At 47.4% G+C, this 22393-nt stretch overlaps 1 long non-coding RNA gene across 2 annotated transcripts in view; it reads right to left on the reverse strand.

Moving 5' to 3' along the window:
* Nucleotides 1-17119: 17119 nt before the first annotated feature.
* Nucleotides 17120-22393, reverse strand: part of LOC132028754 (uncharacterized) — an 89200-nt gene continuing 83926 nt past the window's right edge. The window contains exon 4 of one of the 2 annotated variants that reach the window (XR_009407529.1): nucleotides 17120-17142. This is a non-coding gene — a long non-coding RNA (uncharacterized LOC132028754). Of the gene's footprint in view, nucleotides 17143-20442; nucleotides 20464-22393 lie in introns of those variants that run through there. The other variant, XR_009407530.1, reaches the window with a different exon arrangement.

Consider the following 22393-nt stretch of genomic DNA (forward strand, 5'->3'; position numbering starts at 1 on the left):
CCGCTTATACGGGTTGTTAAGCAATAAGCCATGTGCCAAAACCTTAATCTGCAGGATCAGCTCTGAAAAGAGAAAGAGAATTCTGCCAAGCATTTATCAACACCTAAAATTGTTTCTTTTCATTCCTAGAACTAAAGCTGTTTTATTAAATTTATAAACCTGAGGTCCACTGCTCCCTCCAAACCTGCAGGTACTCCTCAGATTTTAAGCCATTGCTCTCAGAAAGCAAGTCGGGGGGGGGGGGGGTTTCCCCACGCCAAGGAGGCTGTTAGAACAAAGACTGGAGGCCCCTGTGGGATGCAGACACCCCTGCTCCAGCTGTGACCCTTGGCAGGGTGACTCCCCCCACAGCTCTTCTGGACAACTCTGCAGAGTAGCACCCAGATGGCACCCTAGGAAAGAGAAGCTGGGCAGCTGTGGCCACACCATCATGTGACCCCTAGGGACTGGCAGAGGGGGAGGAGGGAGCAGAGGGAAGGGGGATGGGCAATGCTGTGGCTGCCATGCCCTCAAAAGCCATAAGTGAGGGGATCTCTGAGACCTGGAGCCCCTCCTAGAGGGAAAGCAGAAGCAGCATCTAGGAACCAACGGCTAAAAGAACAGGCAAGGGCAGCTTCCTGGGCCTGGACCCAGCAGTGTGCTGAGGCCACAGAGAGGAACAGGAAGTCTGTGGGATCCTGGGAAGTACACTGGTACAGAGAAGAGAGCACTGGATGGGGAGTCCGGCAACATACTTCCCTAGCCAGCTGTGTGTCCCTGGGCAAGTTGCTTTGCCCTTTCAGGGCCTTTGGCTGTTCCTGACCAAATGAGGTCATTAGAAAGCCAACTGTCAAGGGACCCTCCCAGCTATAATGTCCATGACTCAGTGATTCCTTATCCTCAAGCCTCACCCATCCCTGGTGCTGACTCACTCCTGTTGTGACTGCTGGGTTTTCTTTTCTTGAGCATCCTTCAGATTCAAAGCAAAATAGGAACATAAAAGCCCAACTCCCGATGTAGGGGCAATCTTCCCTACTTCCCATGTTACTGAGCAGGCTGCAGATCCTTAGGGGAGCAATGGCCTAAACTTTGGCTCCCAGGGCAACTTTGAAGCCCAGGGCTTCCTCTGCCCCAGGCCTCTGCTGTCCCCCCCCCACCCCCCAAACCCTTGGCTCTGGCAAAACTCCCTGTTCCTGCCAACCCATGCTGGGGGACGTAGGGGCTGTGACGAGGCCCAGGGATTTCATTTAGAGAAACCTGCCAAAATCACACAGCCGCCTCAACTTAAGCTTTTCAAATCTTAGAATATTATTTTTTGCCCTGTACTCTAAGTCCATGGCAAAACTTAAAAGCTTTAATAGCATTTTTGTTTCAAGTTGAACAAGTTTGCTGGAATGTAGGAAGAAAAACCATCAACTTCTTAGAAGTAACTGGGAAGAAACCCCATTTTTCAGTGTCCCAGGACTGCTCCCCATTTCATTTCAGTTCTTTGTATCCCACGAAAAGGAAATCAGACTTCATCTGAACCTTAGCACACACACAGGAGAGACATAAAGGAGTGGTTTTGCCAAGGAATCAGAGACAGCTCTGACTTAGACCACCACACTTAGCATCCAAGTGGATGGGGCCCCTAGATTTCCAGGGAACTCTGACCCTGTGTAAATCACTGTGGGGGAAACAGAGATAAAGATAATCCTCAGAAACCCACTGTGGTGCAGAGATCCCCCCACCCCCATCTCAGTTTTGGCCCAGCTTGTCTCAATGCCCCACAAAGGAGAGAGGGAAATGAAGAAGTGCAATGATCTAGGGCCCCCTTCCCACCAGAGCCAATAGCCAGGGGAGAAAAGCCATCCATAGGGGCTCCTCCCAGCACCACCCCCACCTCAGGGCCCTGGGTCCCAGCTCTGCCTATAAATTCCCAACCCCACCCACTCACTGATGCCTTCCCTGCCCCGGAGCCCCCTGGAGAGGAAGTGAGGGAGGTCTTGTGCTTGCTTCCCTGCCAAGCTTGGCTGGGGATGTCTGTGGACTCCCATACACTAACCACAGGCACATCATGACTGCCAGGCCTGGACTCCATTACCACCGTCCCTCATCCCCAGCATGGCCGGCTAAGGGCTCCTCCACAGGCCTGACTGAAGACAACACCACTTCCACAAGACAACAGGCTCCGGATTCTGACACGAACTGCTAACAATCTCTAGAATACAATCCAAATCACAAGCTGGAGCCTACTAGACTCAGTTTTAATCATCAGACTGTCTCTTCAAAGCCTTGGAGCCCATGCCAAAAGCAGACCAGTGCCACAGACCCAAAACAGCCCAGGGACCGAATGTGATCACGTGGTGAGTGGTGGTGGCCCGCAACAGCATGCGGGATGAACTCGCATGGGGGGCAGGGAGAGGTGTATTCAAGTGGAAACTGGCTAGGGCTCTGCCAACTATTGTTGCCTCTACGGTTCAGTCAGCCAGAGGCCCCAGCAGAAAAGACACCTTCCACCCCTGCCCCTGCAAGGAAGTCTTTCAAGGAGACAGAGGAGGACAGTTTTCTCCTCACCTCCAGAAGAAACTCCAACAGCTTACAGAGCCAGCCCAAGTTTTCCCCCAAATCTCAACCAGGGCCTGTCATACTCATTCTCCTACAGTTGGAAACAGAATCCTGGCCTCTCAAGGAATGGTTATTCCCCTGCCACCTTGCAAACTACCTATATGCTCATGAAGGCTTTAAAATTATCAAAATGACTTTAACCTCACCACTTCTGTGTCTGGAGTATTCTTTTGCCCTTACAATTTTGGTAAAGTCTGCTCCGTTATTTTTAGAAGAGTCTCCATACACATCGACTAGCTCAGGCCTGGGCTTTACTGAGTTAGTCATTGCATCTAGGTCAGAGTATGCCCAAATCTATGCATTTTTTACCAGCAAAATTATATGACACAACACTCCTAGTCTCATTGTTAGGGTAAAGCAGCATCACTACTGCCAGGCTAGGGAAACATAGTCAGTATAATCAGCAGCAGCTGTCATTTATTTTTATTTAGCTTAGGCCAAATACAAGATGATCAAAATGGAGTGGGGTAATTCCCCTGTGTGCTTCACCCTTCCTCAGAGGCCTGAAGATCACAGTGGACTCGAACCCTTTGCCACTCCAAGTGTGTCCCCAGGAATAGAAGCATCAGCATCACCCATGAACTCACTAGACATGCAGAATCTCGGACCCCAGCCAGACCGGAATCAGAATCTGTATTTAACATTCACAGGCATAGTAAAGTGCAAGAAGCCCTGCTCCCAGCTCTACATTCCCCCAGCCATCGTCTACTTGAACATGCACTCTGGCCTCAGATCTGAGAGCAGCCTATGCTCCCCTGAGGGCACTGCAGCTTTCTCCAAGGGTCTGAGTTGCCATGGCAACCCCCCTCTGCAGGCCTTCCACCCACCTGGCTGCACCCTGCCCCGCTGGCCTCCTCCTCCCTTGCCTTGTCTGGGATGGTTAGAAATGTGCGAGGCATTTCTATCCCCCAACAAAATGGTTTATTCGTGAGGAAAAAGATCTATTTTTAAGTGTCAACTGCTGGCCCATCCTAGCTCACCCAGTCCCTCTCCTCCTACTTGTTCAATTAGAAAGATCATATTGTTTCCTGGCATACAGTTCCAAGGGCATTGAGCACAGGCAGGGGACCTGGAGAGGGCTCCAAGAACAGCTCTTAGTGAATGGAAACAAGATGATTTCTGCTCAAAGCAATTTCCTCAGCACCCACCCTTTCCTCCCACCATGAACCCCATGCTGAAGGGACGCCAAGGCCATGTGGAAGTAACGAACACCAACATATGCAAGACATATTTTTTTTACCCTCCAAATACAGCAGGAAAAAAGGAGAGCCAATCAGTTAACCCTCCTTTTATCCCACCCAAGTTGAAACCTTAATAGTCTAATCCCGATTTCCCAGATGAGAGAGAGATGAATCCAAGTTTTTCTTATACGGAGAAGTGTGCCCCAGAAAGAAGGATGCAGTATCGAAAGCTTCTGAGCTAGCTGTGCCCTGATATTCCGACTTTTTAGGGGGATCTGGAAGTGATCGTAAACAGCTCATTTACCTTACTGTCCTGGTGTACTACAGGGGTGGCAACTACATCAGGCCATTTGTCTTTCCTCAGCTCACAGCAGATGGCACTAAGTCATCACAGTGCTTTTTGCCACTGATCCTAGATATTGCCTTAGAATCCTTCTCAACAGAGCCCCTGTTCCTACAGAATCTCAGAACCCACCCCAGAACTCCTCAGTCAGGATGTACACTGGAGCAGGACCCCAGGAGACCTGCGTGGTGAGAAGCACTGGTGGAAGCTCCTCACATGGGGTCATGAGGTGAGATCTGCTTGCTGCCCGTGGTCTAGTGCTCTAGGGTTTCCAACCTCTACGTTCCCAATTCTGTTCCAACGTTTCCAGAGGCTTCAGAAACTGGAGGCTTAGAGACAACAGTTGACCCATTAAATTTTTTTTTTTAAATTAGTAGGGTTTAAAAATTGCAAGACAATGTAAAAATCCAGATTTCTGGCTTTTATTTGGGAGGGGAAAAAAACCCCCATACACCTGCCAATACAGGGCTTATATTTCTACCTGACAGAGACAACTAGAGCTAAGAAGTGGCTGCTTGTGGGGTACTTGGGTGGCCTAGTCTGTTAGGCATCTAACTTTTGACAGGTTGTGATTTCCAGGTGGTGATGTTGAGCCCACTGGTGGGACTCTGCTCGACATGGAATCTGCTGGAGATTCTCTCCCTCTGCCCCTCCTGCTTGTGCTCTCTTTCTTTCTCTCTCAAATAAATCAGTCTTTTTTTTTTTTTTTTTAATAGCTGTTCTTTTTAGAAAGGACATAAGGTGTTCACTTTACCCCAGTCTCCACTACTCCTCATCTTCTACCCCACTCCTTCCTGCTGCCTACCTGAAAGTGTGACTATACCACAGCGGAGACTGTCGAGTTTGCCAAGTCAGTAAGAATAGCTGCCCATGACAGCAACCTTCACATTCAACCCTTTTCACCAGTCCTGAAGGTGAGCGGCCGCATCTGGTTGGCACAATTCCCCTTTCCCCACAGGAAAGGAGCAATGCCGTGTATGCTGCCCCTTCTCAGAGCTCCTATCCTGTCTGAGAGGCACAGGCTGCCCGAGGCCTGCAACCAACACTGAAAACCCTTCCTGCTGTCTCGTGCCCAGCACCCCACGCACACCAGGAAACATGACTCTCAACAGCATGAGCCCTCAGTCTGCAGTCTGCTTCAAATTCCCGGCTATGCCGCTCAGGAGCGGTGGGAGGACCCCGGGCCAGCCGATAAACTCTCTGAGCCCATTTCCTCCTCTGTGAGGTCAGGGAAAGCACTTAGCTCAGTGTTCTACGGAGTAACCCAGGGGAATGAACGGCAGAGCGTCTGAAGTGCTCCGCAAAGGGCCTAGTCTACCCGCGTGGCTCAAGAAGGATGGTGACTTGGGGCACCTGGGTGGCTCAGTGGGTTAAAGCCTCTGCCTTCGGCTCAGGTCATGATCTCAGGGTCCTGGGATCAAGCCCCGCATCGGGCTCTCTGCTCAGCAGGGAGCCTGCTTCCTCCCTTTTCTCTCTCTGCCTGCCTCTCTGCCTACTTGTAATCTGTCAAATAAATAAAATTAAAAAAAAAAAAAAAAGAAGAAGAAGGGTGGTGACTGCTGTCGTGGAACATGGACGGCGCTCAACGAAGACCCGTTAACTGATTGACTTTCCCATCACCTTTGACTTGCCCCCACCCCAGAGAAATGGGAGCTTGCACACTCTCTGTTCTGCCATCTGGGTTGGGGATGAGGCGCTGTAGCCCCCGGGGGTCTCTGAACCAGCTGGCCACATCAGCGTCCGAGGATGTGGGCTGGCAGGATAGAGACCTGAAACCGCACAGCCAGGCAAAGCATCTTCCTTCCCCCCACTCACAACTTCTACACAAACCAGCCAACTTTTTGCCCTTTTTTTTTTTTTAAGTCATTAGCATTTCCGTATGTCTCCCTTTGAAGTTAATAAAAAATATTTTTAAATTCTATTCCAACCCACATATAACTCTCATCTCACAATGATCTCTGATCTCACAATGCACTTGGGTAGGACCACACATTTTAGCATTTAATGGTCTCTCAATATTTCAAAGAGACTGTATGACTCTCTAGAAAAACTGAGCGGCCTCTAAGGTGATTAGCACCATGTGTGGCAATCAGAAGGTATTTTTTTAAGTACACATACATGCCCACCACATCCAACAATTTCCTTTTCAGGCAAAACGATAAATGTTTTTGGATTTATTTCGCATCAGCAAAGTGCTAAGCAATGTACCAAAATATATGCCATGCCCATCAATATCCATTTCCTTCTGCGCTAAGAGACATGTTTCATGTTAAAAACTATGAAATGGAACTCCTTCAGTTTTCTTTGGAAATGTTTGAATATGTAACAATGAAAAGGGACTGAATTAGGTCACTATCTTGTTTGTTCCCTTAAAAAGAGAGGGGTGATGGTCTCTGGGCTGCAGCATTTTATCTGCCAATGCTGCAAAATTGACGGAAGAAACATGCTTTGTCTTTCCAAAAACAATGGTTTCCGTGTTAGTTCCTCCTTTCAGTTCTAACCTCTCTGTCACTGATTTCAACAGGCCAAAGACCTTGGTCTTGGCCTTCCCTTTTAGGAACCATGATGGCCTCACATTCACAGCCTGCAAAATGCAGAGGGCCTGGTGGTCACCTGCACAGACAGGCAGGAGGAGAACCACACTGGTCGTTTTCAGTCTCCCTAAGATGGGGAGGAAGCAGAGGGGTCTGGGACCATTTTGTCCTTGCCCTTGATTCAAGCATCCCAGTGCTCCTGCTCCACAACCAGCTTTGACTCCAAAGTGGCGCATCAAAACAGCTGCAAGATTCACCATGTTAAATGGCAGCCCTGGACAGCAGCTCCTCCTCCACGGGGCAGACAATGGTCTCACCGAAGCAGCTCTCTGGGCTGAATGTGGAGTGATCTGCTTGTCTGAGCAAACCGCACAGCCCTGCCAGGAAGCTGTCACCTTGCCATGGAGACATGGAGAGTTGTCATCCCACCCTTAGCCCTTAGTAACAAGGAACCCCCTGTGTTTTCGGTGAGGAAAGAGTGCTGACCTCTAGCAGTGCCAGAGGGAATCCCACAAGTGTTCCGAGAAGACCCTGAGGTCTCCAGGAGGGAAAACGGCAGGAATATTAGCACCAAGAAGAAAGGAACAGAAAAAGTCCTTACCTCCCAGGGAGAGGAAGCAGGTCCCTTAATTAATGGCCTGATGCATCACCTGTGAGCGGCAGCCCCATGTCCCCAACTCTCAACCACCCCCACTCAGCCCAGATCTGCCTGGCACTCGCTCTCCAGACAGATGCCAAATCACCCATTTTGAAACGAGTTGTCTAACAGGACTTCTCAGTGGATGGGTAGTGAAGGTGGGGAAGAGGTACCATTTGGGGAAACAGAGCGGTCAGGAAAAAGTGGGGAAGAAAACTTCCATGTATCTATCAATAACAGAACATGAACACACACTGACTGAAGGCCCAAAGAGCTTACGAGTGCTTCCTTTGTGGTTTCCCATCCGAGTACCCCCAGTGAAATTGTGACATGTGGGAGCCCACTGAAGGACACTACAGAGCTCCGATTTCAAATGCAACTGCTGCTTGCAGAAGCTATTTCGCATCTCCTGTTGCATGGAGAACACAGAGGCAGCCCATGGCCTGTCACAACTCACCGGACTCATGGCTGGCCCAGTCACAGAGTCCTTGGGCAACGAGGGGTCCCCTTTCATAAACTCTTTCACCATGACCAGCCTGGCAGCTGACAAATGAGTTACTGAAACAGATTTGGGGAACTCAGGAGCACTCAAAAGGAGTGGGGGGTACATAAAAAAGAAACCCATGAAATACTACTGTGCTGCAAAAACCACACAAAAGAGAACCTGCAGTTCAGGAAAATGGTAATAATTAGGCGCCTGAGCACCTACACAGGAGAGGGCAGTCATTAGCTTGTGCCCACCCAGTCTACAAACAGTAAAAGCCAAAACCACTAAGGCTAAGTTAAACTAGAGGGAAAAGAAAAAAAAAAGTATCTCCACTGAAAAAAGGCATTTCTGTAAAAATAACATTAGGATGTTTTGAGTTTGAATTATGACAAGGGTCCACTTTAAGAGGGAAGCCATTTGTAATTCTAGAATCCTTGAGCTATTAAGCTACTGCAATTTAGTAGCTCCGTGACCTTTGGATTTTTTTTTTTTTTTAAACTATTGTAGTTAAAGTTTTTGGGCAACTACTTCCACATCCTTGGGAAATAAATTCTCCAGCATTGTGTGATGGCTCTGATTTGCCATCAGGAAAAAAGAAGTGAACAATCTCTAAGGGACCTCACGTTACCCCAGAGCATGCTTTCTCTAGTAGGATCCCCTGAGAGGCTCAGGTTTCTGAACAGCAACCACTGCTGTGGGCCCAGCAGGGCAGTCTTTATGGAGCTGCCAAACCCACTTGCTTTGTCCCTCTATGGAACCTACCAGCAAAGGGAGCTTGCAAATCGCTTCCTGAGACTTCCAGGAATCGCCCTGCTGGGCTCTTCCTTGCTGCGGCCTGTGTGTGTGTGTCCCGGGAAACAAAGAACACATCTCAGCCTCTCCCTGCTGCCCTTTGAGCTCCAGCCAGGTGGGCTGCCAGCAGGTGTCCACCTCAGTGCTGTGGTCTCTGCACCCTTCCCCTGCACAGGGCCACCACCCCTCTGTTCTTCAAGGTCTAGCTCTGGTGACATCTCTTCCACGGAAGACTTTCCTTTCAGACTATTTGATCCCACCGAATGGGACCAGTCTTTATCTGTACCCCTTCAAAGGCACAGCACTTTCTACAGCATGGTGCGTTTAAGAGAACATCTTCCCTCCCTTCCTGGAGAGCCTCGCGAGCTTCTTGAGCTCTGAATCCTAACCGGACTCATTAACATGCCCATGGGATTGCACACTCAGCGCCTGCTCAGTAAGTGCCTTGGGGACCTGCCTAGAGCCCTGTTTCTGCCTGCAGCAGGGGTGGCAGGTATCCACAAACCTTGCTGGGGCACTGGGACAGTGGGATGGCAGTTTCCCATGCTTCCCACCTTCCTTTGCTGCCCCTCTGAGAGAGCAGAGAATAGCAGGACAGAGTTTGAGACAGAGGCCTCAAACTCCAGGGCTGGCTTCCCAGATACAGGGGGAGAAAGCGTTTCTCCTCAGCCAGAGAGGCCCTTTCAGATACACATAGCTGGGGGCCCGAGACAAGAAGATCAGCACAGTGCCAAGAAGGACAACGTCTCAGGAGGTTCAGGAAGAGGCATGAAGCCATCGCTGTAGGTATACTGAGGATAGAAAATGTGACTGGGGGAGGGGTTAACGGGGCAGGGAGGGAGAGGGTTGAGAGGGAGTCTGTCACCGCCTTTGTCTCTTTCAATTCCAGGCTGGGATGCTAAGGGCAGACCCACCTCCAGGGGGCAGGCAGCAAGCACTCGGCCCTTGGTCTTGCAAGGGGCTAAAAAGGCAGCACAGAGGACTGGTCTGGGACCCGTGGGAAGCGCTGAGAGTGGCTGAGGAAAATCACTGACCACCCACCAGTGCTGAGGTAGGGATGAGGGGGAGACGTTTGTTGTGCCAGTGGAGTTTCCTGTTCTGGGCTCTGCGCAGCCCCTTGGGTAGCTCTCTTCTAGACATTGTGTACCTCCCTTGCTTCACGCCCCCAAGCTGTGAAGACCTCCTTCCCAGTCTACTGCAAACAGCCAACTCCAGAGGGCAGGGACCAGGAGTGTCTCCCTGACTCCACCACGACCTCCCCAGCATCTAGTGCACACAGCAGGTGCCCAGTAACGACCCACTGAATGACACCTGGGAGGTAAAACAGAGCTCAGACTTTTAGTTTTAGTTTGGAATCGTCACAGCACATTTTGGATAGAGAGCAAAGGGCAACTGATCCTCTCCATTCCTGGACTTACGTCATAGGGCACAGGGTGGGCATGTAAAATCTCCAAATCAAAGTCGGAAGCTGCCTTCTTATGTATGGGGCTACCGTTTCCCAGAGAAGAATTAGTCAGGAAAACCTCTCTTATGACTTTTGTCAACAGGATGAATATACATCATTTGTCTGAACCCTCAAGTCACGGGCACGTGCAGATGCAGTGGGGACCCATGGCTCTGCTGACTATTGCAGTTTCAGAGTAGCTGGTTCTGGCGAGGCCAGGCCACCTTGGTGGGGGAAGTCAGTCCAATAGCAGAAAAGTGTGTTAGGAAGCGCTGGGCCGTAGTCTGGCATGCGTGCATGCACACATGCACGCACGCACGCACACACGCACACACACCACAAAAACAAAGACAACCACTGAAGCCACTGTTTGGGCAGCCAGTTAACTAACTGCCTCTTAGTCTGCTTTTCAGTAACTGGGTCAGAATCTGAACTTTTCTTTGTCTTCCTTTTTCTAAAAGAAAACATTCCCTAACCAAAATATGGAATTCATCTGCATGGTAATCCCAAGTGGAGAACAGACTCATTTCCTCCTGATCTGTGTCTCACTCACACCCACTCACTCTTGTTTCTCATGGACAATGAATGGAAATACCCCCCTGGAGGAATCTCAACCGCGCTCTTTGGAACAGATGTTTTGGAACCCCCTGACAAGCTGCCCGTCACCGCGAGGCAGCTTCACGTTCACAGGCCGTCGGGTCCGACGCTTCTGAGCGCCCAACTCCAGCAAGTCTCAAAAGAGCTCAGATCACTGTTCCATGAGATCAGATACAACTCTGTAGTTCAGCAACTTTTTCTCCATGTCCCCTTTCAGCAATATGCCCCATCAGGAGGCCACTTCGAAGGCCCTAATCCAGCAAAGTCATTGTCATCTGCTACAGAATCAACAGTGGGATTTCTCAGCCCCATCTCTGCAAAGATTAGACGGTTGAATCCTTCGATGAAAACATTACTCTCAGGAAGTGAGCCAGGCACTTGGGAAAGAAAATGAACTTGTGTAAGCCACCAGGGCACTGTTCATAAATTTCTGCTAGGCTAACAGGGCCCTCGTGGCCTGAGAGAGTTACTGCTCAATACTTCCTAAGCACCCACAGAAGTTCATGTTTCTCCCTGAGGGCCTCACTTGCTCCAGGAGAGAAATGCACTACAAGCTCTCGTCTTGTTTAAAACTGTGATGCGTGGAGGCAGACCATTCGAGCCACCTGGATGTGCTGTGAAATGGTCTTACCAACAGTTCTAGCTTTTCCAAATGCACCTATTAAAACAAAACTAAATGCTTGTTATATTCACTCTTTAGGGGACCTACTTTGCTCCAGAGTCAATGGACCACAGAGAAGTTTCTGCAGAACCCAACACACTTGCTTGAACAATCTGGTTATTGGCCAGAGTAAGGAATAGGTTTGTGTGTTTTTGGAAGGCCATGAACTAAGGCAAGAGCAGACACCCAAAAAGAGACCTCTCCTTACCCAGAGTTTGTGAAGGCCATGATACAGAGGATGAACCGGAGAAACTAAGGAATCTGAGAGAAGCCACCTGCACTTAAAACCTTAAAACCTGTGAAACGTTATTCCCATCTGTCTTAGCAATGGGCTTCAATAGTTCTGATCTCTACTGCACCAATAAAAATTTGCATGAGTCTGTGAGCCACTAAATCCAGGCACAAACATACTTCTAGAGCTGCACATGCCTGCTCAGTATTAGTACACACGGTTAAAGTGAGACTACTGGCTCCTTTCCTCTCCATTCTTTTTTCCATCAATGAGGACTGTTTACATGTAACACTAAATTTCAATTTTATATGGAGTGAACTTTGACTGAAATGACCATAAAGTTGTAATTATGATAAAAAAAAAGACATTTTCTCAAACCAGGTATCCTTGCATACTCCATTCACCAAAACCATTAGGAAGAAAAAATATGCATACATGCATACACATGCACACACACCAAGATAAAAATTTAAAAAGGGATTAACAGAACAAAGGCAATATAGTGAAACATTTAAGGACATAAACTCTAGCCCAAGGGACCCCTCCCCAGCACTATCACTTTATCAGCTGTGTGACCTTAGGCAAATTAGTCTCTGGGCCTCAGTTTCCCCATGTGTGAAATGGAGATAAAAGAATATACATTTCCTAGCATGGATGATTCATCTTGAGGAACAGTGTCCAGTTGCTTTTATCATGTGGTTCTTACTAACCTCAACTCCAGGGCCCGCTGGTCCTTACTTACTTAAGAGCGACACAATATGTGCAGGTTACTGCACATATGACCATAACTGGCCTCTTGTTCCCCTTGCCACTTCAAGGTCACAGTCTACACGTTCTGTTTATACTGACAAAGAGTTTCCTGATGACACAGTAGTTACACAGAAATGTCTATTTGTTTAGTTCTTTGCTTTTTGCTGCTTCCAAATGTCTGTGGATTGATCTATGTGGATCCCAGAAATGTAATCGTTAGTTGCTTAGCTAAAGAGGCTTCTCTCTGTGTTTGTTTTTACTAGAAGTCAGTCCTCTGAACCTGTGGTTTGCAAACTTTCTTTTTGAGCATGGAACGCTGTTTATCAAACAGAATCTGACAGGCAACCCTAGATGCGTTCACAAACCAGCTAGAAGCAGAGCTGGGGCTGATTATAAAACAGGAGTTGACCAGGGCCACCTTGCCTCCATGACCACCATCACCTCCAGCAGCCCCTAAAACGCCTCTAGGAACTGTAGCAACAGCCAACCTCTGTGGAAGATGCTCAGTGTAAGCTTGGATCCAAACCACACTTCCAGTTTGGATCTCAGAGCCTCTAAACACCATGTGGCCTGAACTTGAGACTCCCTGGTGAGTTCTGGCTTTTCATCTCCTAGCTCCGTCAGTAACAACAAAGTCAGAGACCCACAAAACCACGATCCCTTTCTTACTAAACGTTCCCAACATGGCTGTGGTCTGTGCAGATACACAGACTCTTACTGTCTTTGACTAGACTGTACGCTGACTTACAGCCACTCCCCCAAAAGAAACGCCGTAGGACCACAGTGCTCACGTGGCTGTGCTGACCAGTACGTACGATGCACGTTGTCATTATTCCTGGCTTCTGGAGGAGCCATCTTCCACTTACATTTGGTTCCACCCTTTAGTCCATGACATATAAGCCAAGGTCAGTCCCATCTAGCAAAGGTTCAGAAGAATGTTTGAAAAATGTTCAATGAATAGGCCACTCTCGTGCTGAAATATACACCCTTACAGGGCTTATGAAGTACCACATGGTCTCCACACATATGAAATGTTACAGGGAGGAAAAAATTAGAGAGAAATTCAGAGTAGGGGAATGGGAACGCTGAAGCAGCTGGAGAAAGTCATCACTTGGAAAGCGCCAAGACCGGGAAGCAGACCCCTCCTCCTCAGTTCAACAGCAGCGGTTGCTCAGCGGAAGCATGACATAGATTTAACTGTGGGAAGGCAAGAGGTAGAGGGAGACTTGCTCAGGGTGGTCTGAGGGAGACCAGCCAGGAGCGATGGGGTTGGAGCCAACGAACAAAAGATCCCAACCAATAGGGAGAAAATACTTCCTCCACAGAAAAAGCCGCTCCATCTCCCAAGGGAATGGCTGGAAGACTCCCAGCCTGAGTCATTCGGAAACAGATTTTACAAACTGCTCCGGAGTATCCCAGGGGGAATGATTAGGCCATGACGGAGGAAGAGGCTTGAAGACCAAGTGGGTCTTTTCCAGCTCCAACTCCCATGATTCCCAAAACCTTCTGCTTCTCCCCAACTCACTGTGGCCAGCGTGGCCATAGCCTGACGGCAACAATCCTCCCCTGCAAGCCTGTCAAGGCCTGGGGCGTAGCTAATGATGTGGCCCTGCCTGGCTGGGCCTGGTAGTCCTGGCTGCCACTGTGAGCCTGAAGTCCCGGCTTCCATGTGAACAGCCCGGCCTGGCCCCAGGGCATTAAAGAGATGGTGGAAGTGACAGCCCAGGATGCAGGGCTGCCGCCCACTCCCTGCCCACCCCAGGGCACTCAGCAATCAGGCCTCAGCCAGGGACACTGCCCCGGGCCTCTTAGTTTCTTCATCTACTGGGGCCTTCGACATCTGCTAATCAGATCTGCTCCTGGGAGATTACACCTGTTGGATGGCTGGAACACTGGCAAGGTCTCCCATCCCCACAGCTGGCCAGCGAGGGGAGCAGATGGGCTGCATCCGAAGCTGTGTCTGCTTGGATCTAATTATGAGGCTGAAAGAATGAGCCCCAAGTGACCCTGGTCACCTCAGAGATAGCCATCAGACAGGCCTCAGAAGAATGTCGCCAATAGCATGTGGGATGGCTATGACCTCCCCATCATCCCCTCTCACCTTCTTCCTGAGGAACCAGCTGCGCGGGGTCACCTACACTGGGACCGGGTGCCACTTTCTGGTGGTGTTAATCCTACGCCAAATACGTTTCAACTACTCACTTGACTCAGGTTTCTAGAAAATCCCTGTTCAGAAATTTCATTTTAAGCCAGAAAAGCCTCACAGAAAGCATCTGATGAGATAAACCACCACATTTTTTTGGTCTCGTTTCAGTTTTTAATTGGGTGGTTACTGTTAAGTCGGTATCCCTGTTAACTATTGCTGTGTGACAAAGCTCCTCAAAATGTAGTGGCTTCGAACAACGACCTTGTATTTCCCATGATTCCGTGCGCCGTCAGGCAGTTCCTCTGCTGGTTTTGCCCTGGCTCAGGGGCGTGCTGCTCTCAGCTTGGTCAGCCACGCTAGAGGGCCCACTGAGACTTCATTCACACACACGGCTGTTAAGGCTGCCCACTGCTGGCAGCACCACAGCTCTCCGCCATGGGCCTCTCATCCTCCTGCAGGCCCAACTGGCTTCCTTCCATGCAAGTCTCAAGGCAGAGTCCCAACAGGGCAAAGGCAGAAGCTGCCAGACCTCCTGAGGTCTAGGCTCTGGAACTCACATAATGCTTATGCTGCATCTATCACTCCGAGTGAGTAAGAAGGCCAGTCCAGCTTCAAGGGGGAGGGAAAGAAGGCCACAGTTATGGGTGAGAAGAGCAAAAAAAGGATTTGGGACAGTTTCAAGTCTACCACATGTCAGCATCCTCCAAGGGTGTCAAAGTGACATGACTTCTGGACAGTGGTCACGGGTGCTCTTGACCAAATGGATCCCAGAACAGATGTCGAATCCTATAGACCACCCTTGAAAAGCTGCAGTATAGGTTACCATGTTAAAGTCTCTGAAAAGTCCCACAATAAAAATAAATCTTGCTTAACAATGAACAAATAACCTTCTAGAAGCCAAAGAAACCTTGGTCACGAATCCTGAATTTTGGGAATAGTTCTGGTTTTGCCCGCTTTGTTCTTGATGAACTAAGAAACATCCCAGAAATGTCACATATGATTCCAGAACACTCCTAACACATGGAAGGGGCAACCATGACTGTGAGTCCTGAGGTAGGTTATAAAACTGAAAGCCACAGAAGGTGATGAAGAACTATTCTACTTCTTACCTGCCTATTGGTCACCAACCTATACCCTCCCATAAATCTGTACCCTCCTGTATCATTTTCTGCTCAATCAGAAAGAAAAAGCTCATCCATCCTCAAAACCAGGTTCTCCATTGGCAGTTTCAATAGCAATGATACAGGGAAAAATGGTCCCCAGTGCTCTGGCCATTAGACCACAACTGTTCCAGTGGTGACTGAAGACTCATGCGGGCTGGCCAAGTCAAATCACAATCTAGGACCGTTGAGATGCATGCACTTGTGAAACTAGGAGAAAGGGCGTTGTCCTCAAATTCAAGAACCAAACCCCTGGCACAGTCCCTGCACACAGAGTACAGTGCACAGGGAAGGCACATGGCAATGCTGGATTACAAAGTGCTAAATACAAAACTGAAAAAATATCCTATTTACTTTTGTATTTTCTCTTGTATCAGGGAGAGCAAATGACAAGGGGTAGAGAGAAGAATCCACGCATGTGGCTGCGAGACGTTTCTCAGAACTGATTATTCTTATATTCATTCACTAAAGGACAGTGATTCACCCAAAGACACACAGCTGTCAGGGGCCAATTTACTAAATCGGACTCAAGACATCTCAGGATTTTCTTTCTTTGGCATTAGAAGCTTGTAAGTCTTTGTCTTCTGCTGTGAAATCATCAGGGAAACATCGCCTGGAAGCCTGAAGGTGGTTTCAAAGGATGGGATAAAAGTGAATCTACAGACAAATGAGGGGAATTCCATGGGAAAAAACACTCCATGTGTGATGAAAGAGGAAGGCAGAATTCCTAAGGGAGACAGAATCCTGAGCACACTGGTCAGTCTAAGAAATAAACAAGGTGACTGGCCAAAGGAGCTCCACAGACAGCACAGCCCCTTGGAGAGCCTTTCTGAGAGTGGATGGATGACATGCAAGCTTAAATTTTAACAGCAAGAGGCCAGTGCAAGGATCTGGCGAGAGGGTAATGGACCAACTTCCTCAGGGTTCCTAGAGATGCATCTGGGAGTCCGTTTCAGCTCCTGCTCCTAATTCACCCTGAGAAACGGCCCCAGGATGTGGACACACCACATTGAATGCTCTTTCTCTCCACCAACGTAGCTACTGCATTAGAAACAAAGGACAAAAATGACAACCACAAGGTTTAGCTGCTCCATGGGATATGGGAGAAAACCTGCAGCCAACTTACGACTTTGTTCCCTTTCTCAGTCCATGCACTGAGGGATTCTAAGAGCAGACAGGCCCCTGGAGCACAGCCTAAAGCACCAGCACACTAATGCAGTGAGTGAGACAGCGAGAGCAGAGAAGGGGGGAAATTAGGAAAAGATAAGCACTAACAATTCTATATTTTATTACATATAGGGAGGTATTTTCAGAAATACAGAACACTTGGGTTTGCTGCAGTGAGAGAAAATACATGGCCCAGAGAGGACAAGGATAGATCTGATTCTGACCACCGGTGTGAAGCAGGTACATTTCCCCATCGACAAGGCATCCATAGGCCGTTCAGGATCACAGATCAGCCACCAAGCACGACATCTTCATTTCACGTTCAGAAGACTGCATCTGTGGAACTCTGAGCCCCATACAGGTTTTACCAGCTCCGTTCATCACCATATGTTATTTCTATGATGGCAGGATGTTTGCTAGGGAAACTGGAGGGGACAGAAGAGATTCGGCTGTAAATGCCATCTGTGTTCTGATGGTACGGGAGGGACAGTGGAGGCAGTGGCAAGGCCCCCAGGACTTGGACAAGCTGCCTTCTCCTGCCTGCAGGTCCAGTCTCACGACACCGTGTACCACACCACCACTCACCGCGCCCTGGCCACACTTGGCACTTCCAGGCCCCTGGCCTCCATCCACACTCGTCCCCACCTGGAAGCCAATCCCTTCCTTCATGCCTTAGTGAAACCTCATTATTTTTATGGCCCAACTCAAATGTCACAGCTTCTGGAATGCCCTCCACAAAAGTCAGAATTAATTGTTCTGTCCTCTGTCTCCAATATTATTCATTTATCGTAGAAGCAGTGACTTCTCTGCTCATCCTCTCATGGCTGGAGCAGGAACTCACTGAGGACAGGGACACTGTCCTCCTCTTCACTGCTCCACTGTCATACAACAGGTCTGAATGATTAGATATCAGACAGCTCCAAGATCGTATCCACTCGTCCCCTATATGACACTCATAGAAGAGCCAGCAGGATATTAGAAGGTATTTTCCATTTTAGGATGTGTCCTCAAGACTGTTGTGTAAAAAAGAGGAATCAAAAAAATAACAGAGAAGTGTTGTTTCTAAGGTGCACTAATAGCGTGGATTCCCCTTCTTTCCTTCCCCAGGAATTTCCCAAAGTAACCTCGATGGCTCTGTTCAGACTTGGCTGGCCACAGATTTCCGTCAGATTTTTGTTTTCTTCCCGATCTGAGTGCATGGAAAAAATACATAATTTCCTCGTGGGCCTAGTTATAATTCTATAGGCAGATTAGCAATGAGGAAACCTCGGCCCTGTAAGAAGCCCTGACAACCCAGTAGTTCCATCTGTTACTGCGAAGCCTTATCGGCGTGTTTTACTGAGGCACGAGGTATCATTCTAGGATCAACATCTAGACTCCTCTCAGAGATCATCCCTACATCCTTCCCGTCCCTGTTTCAGGATTAATGGTATATCAAATTCTCAGTATTTTAAATTCACTACAGTATCTGTCAGACACGGGATATAATTCACACTCTACTAGCAATGGTTGCATGTACTTGTTTCAGTCCACCTGCGATGTCTCTGAGGGAACTCGTCTATCACTGTTAAAAATGCTAAAACAGTGCGTTCTGCAGGTACCGTGGTGGCCGTGCATACTCCTCATCTCCCCAGGGTACGTCCCCACTGCAAGCACCAGGGACCACTGCCCATGCAGAGAGCAGGCCTTCCGTGCTGGCCTCGAGGGCAGCCACCAGCCAATGATAGAAGTGAGGTGGAGGCAGCCTCTCCCCCCTTGCTGGGCCCTCTGATGGGCTGGTTCTGAAGGATGCCCTCTAGAATTCACCAGGAACTCAGGCCCAGGTGCCCACAGCCCAACTTACTCAAAATCATCCCTTTATTGTTTGTCATCTCCTCACTAGTTCACAAACCTATTCCCTTACTAATGTTTTCCAGGATTACCTCCCAACAACCTACTTGTGCTTGAATCCCAGTCATAGGATCTGGTCAGGACAATGCCAATCTAAGGAAAGACCCAACACAGAAGCAGTTTGATAACCAATATGGGAAGGCAGACGTACAGGGACACCCCGGATTCAAGTGGAGTAAATCTTCACAGTAAATAGAACACTATCATGGCATCTTCGTGCTGAAGAACCTTTCCGTGTTAGAGTCATAATGAACCCAATAGCCTCAGGAAGCGAACAGAGCTGTCTCAAATCTGGGAATTAGTGTGTTATATGTGTTCTAAAAACAGACTGGATTTCAGTGGCTGTTTCAACTTCCATGGCATTAAATTTCCTTTCATTCTTCCCAGCACCATATTTCCAATAAGCCCTGAAAAAACGTACCCCTGGGGAAGGATATTTTGCTATCTTAATAAAGTCTTTCAATCCTTAGGAGACAATTCACCATATTTCACTCTCAAAAATATTAATTTTACTCCCCCAAAGAATCTTATGAAAATATTTATGTTTCTTGCCTGAGTTCCCGGGGAGGTGAAGCTGAAAAGCTAGCTAATAAAAGATAATTCCAATATTACAAAAAAACAATACATATTGCAATATGGAAATAATTAAGATCCAAAGAAAAAATGTCAATCCCTCAAATCAAAAGCCCTTTCACTAGAAAGTAATGTCCAGGGGCTCTTGTTTGACTAATATGTATTAGACATTATTTGAGGCAAGCTTTGCTTTCAAATAAGCAAGTAGGTACCAAATTCAAGTTTCTATAAAAGGTAAATTCATGGATGAGGATTCATGTCACACATAAAAAATTCATAAATATTCCATTAAAATACCATACCCTGTAAAATACCAATTTTAGAAAACCTGTTTTTGTTTTGTTTTGTTTTTAAGACTACATCTAATTGGGAAAACACACATTCTTTTCTTCCAGGAGTGTAGCCTGGACCAGGGCGGAAGAAGAGGGATGCAGATGGAGTGTTATGAAAAAGGCAGAACTGAAAGGTCGTCATGTAACTCGTGGGATGTGGGCAGTGAGGTAAAGAGGGGGCTCAAGATGCTGCCCAGGTATCTGGCTTGGTAGATGGACTGGAGGCCTTTTTACTGGGAGAGAGAATTCAGGCCACAGTCCCAGGGGGAGTGAAGGAATAGGTTTATTTGGGGGCATGATGCATTCTAAGTGCCAGTGGGACTCCAGGGAAAGACCCTGGGCCTGCAGCCTGAGGAGAGGTTCGAATGGGGGGAGGTCTGGTCCGTGAGTGGCAGCTGAAGTCATGGGGTGGGCCAGATAATTTGGAGAATGAAGGGAAAAGACGGAAGAAAGGGGCTAGAGGAGTCCCTGGGAACAATAGTAAAGAAGAAGGGAGGAAAGTCAGCTAAGCAGTCTGAGAAGAAACTCCAGGGAGAAGCAGGTATGAATCAGTTCACAGGGTCTGTGAACACTTTATTAGGAGCCAGCATGTGGTGTTAATTGTTATTATTCCATGAACATGAGCTAGACCATGTGCCCTGACTAGGCAGAGGGGAAGGAGAAAGGCAGGAGGCAGGGTGATGGCTAGTGAGCCCACCAGGTCTGGTGCTCCGTGGGTACAGCTGAATTTCCAGATGCTGATAGTGCCAATTGAGAAGTCACTTTAGAACTTCCAAGTGTGTTTTCTTTGACACTGCCACACCCGATTTCATCTCCCATAAAGGACAATTCTGTATACAATGAACTATTACTGAGATGACAGTAGGTGCAAAGTTATGCATCTTAATAAAAACTTTCTAGAACACGGGTCAAAATCATATACATCCCAACAGTCAGAAATGACAATTTCACCTAAAAAAAACAAAAAAAGGACATCATCATAAAAAAGAAAGTACAGATGGCTATTCTGTTAATGAAATCAGTGAATTTCATTAATAATAAAAAGAGCAAAAATTCAAGTGAGGTGCCATTCTTACTTCCCAAACCAGTAAAGATTCGATAGGAATTCCGACAGTGTGCTGAAACAATCACTCTCTCTTACTGCCAGATAGAGCCCAATGTTCCTGGAGCTATTTTTTAAAACTGAACAAGTATCTATAAAAGGACAGTAGAAGTTTATATTCAATGATTTTAAAAAATCAGAAAACTCAAATGCTAAAAACAGAAGGTCAAAATGATATAAGTATGTACCACAGATACTGTGGTATGAACATAATTGAGTTCTTACTTTGCATACAACTTTACAGTCTGTTACTTTTTTGTTTCATATGATACCGTCTGTATTCATTAACAAGAAGCTTCTTGTTAAAGTTATTTCAGTGGTTGCAAATTGATTCCTGTCTTGTTGCCTCATCAACATGTTTCTCAGGCCATGAACATGAGCAGAAAAATGGATAGAATTTCAACTGAATCAGGGATTCAGTTTGAGGATGAAACAGGAAGAGAGAAACATGTTGATAAGGCAACAAGACAGGAACCAATTTGCAACCACTAAAATAACTTTAACAAGAAGTTTCTTGTTAATGAATACGGTATCATACAAAACAAAAAAGTAACTGACTGTAAAGTTGTATACAGAGTAAGAACTCAATTATGGCAAGAAAACAATGTACATACAAGAAGAGACACTCTTTGGAGTTCGGCCACCAGAGTGGAAGCAGTGACGTCTAGGGAGACGAATTTTTTTTCTCCTGCATACGTATACTTTTCTGTATGAACCTGGATTATTTTGATAATCTGTAGAAAACACAAATAAACATCTTCTGGCAATTCTAGTCCAGCAATGACAGCACATAAGGCTTGCTGCCCAACTTCACAAATATACCAGTGTCCCAGGCACTAGGGAAGACTGAGTGGCTGAAGAACAACCTCTGCTTTGAGGTGTGTAGGTAATACAAATACACACGTGTAACAGCAGCTGGAGAAAAACACAACTCCTGGGTGTTTGCCCAAGGGACCTTTTCTACAACCACTTTACACCGAAATGCCTGACAGTTTTCCCAAAGTAAAGACTTCAATGTACCTGTCATGGGGTGTAAGTTGGCTACCCTGAGCTTGAGTAACAAGGAGAGGTCCGTGAAAGCAGATGACCACCATGCCAGGCTGGCTGTGACTTTGCAGGCCATAGCCAGCCCATGAACATGAGCAGAAAAATGGACAGAACTTGAACTGAATCAGGGATGCAGTGTGAGGATGAAGCAGGAAGAGAGAAACATGTTGATGAGGCAACAAGACAGGAACCAGCTCTTTCAGATTAGTCACACTAGATTTCTAAAGAGAATTCTCAGTCATATTTGCCTTCATTACATGAAAGAGATGACCTAAGCTGTGAGTTAATGACAGGAAGAGCCCATTTCCTAAAACAACTTGGCTGCGTATATAGAATAATTTGGATCAAAATCAGGTACATTGCTAAGTCCATCTGAGCTTGCCAATTAGCTCTTAAGACTTTTTCACAGGCGGTTCTGGGCTGGTAATGTAAGGTGCAGAGACTGGGGGCCAATCCCATCTTTACAGGCTGCCTGGCACCTAACTCTATGAGACGTAGTGAGTGGCTAGCCCGTGGCACAAGGGATTCTTGCGTCTTGAAGGACAGGACCACTGTATGAAGAGTGGTTCCCACTGGTATGAGAACACAAGAAAGGGAAAATATTACAAAAACTTAATTTTGGCTCTTGAATTAACCCAAAACAGAATGTAGATTAAATCATTATTTCATTGAAAAGAAGCTGGTTTGGGTCAGAAAGTCATGATGAAATCTCAAAGAGCAAATAGAGTGCTT

This window comes from Mustela nigripes, chromosome 12 (genome assembly GCF_022355385.1).
Source record: "Mustela nigripes isolate SB6536 chromosome 12, MUSNIG.SB6536, whole genome shotgun sequence".
Taxonomy (NCBI): Eukaryota; Metazoa; Chordata; class Mammalia; order Carnivora; family Mustelidae; genus Mustela; species Mustela nigripes.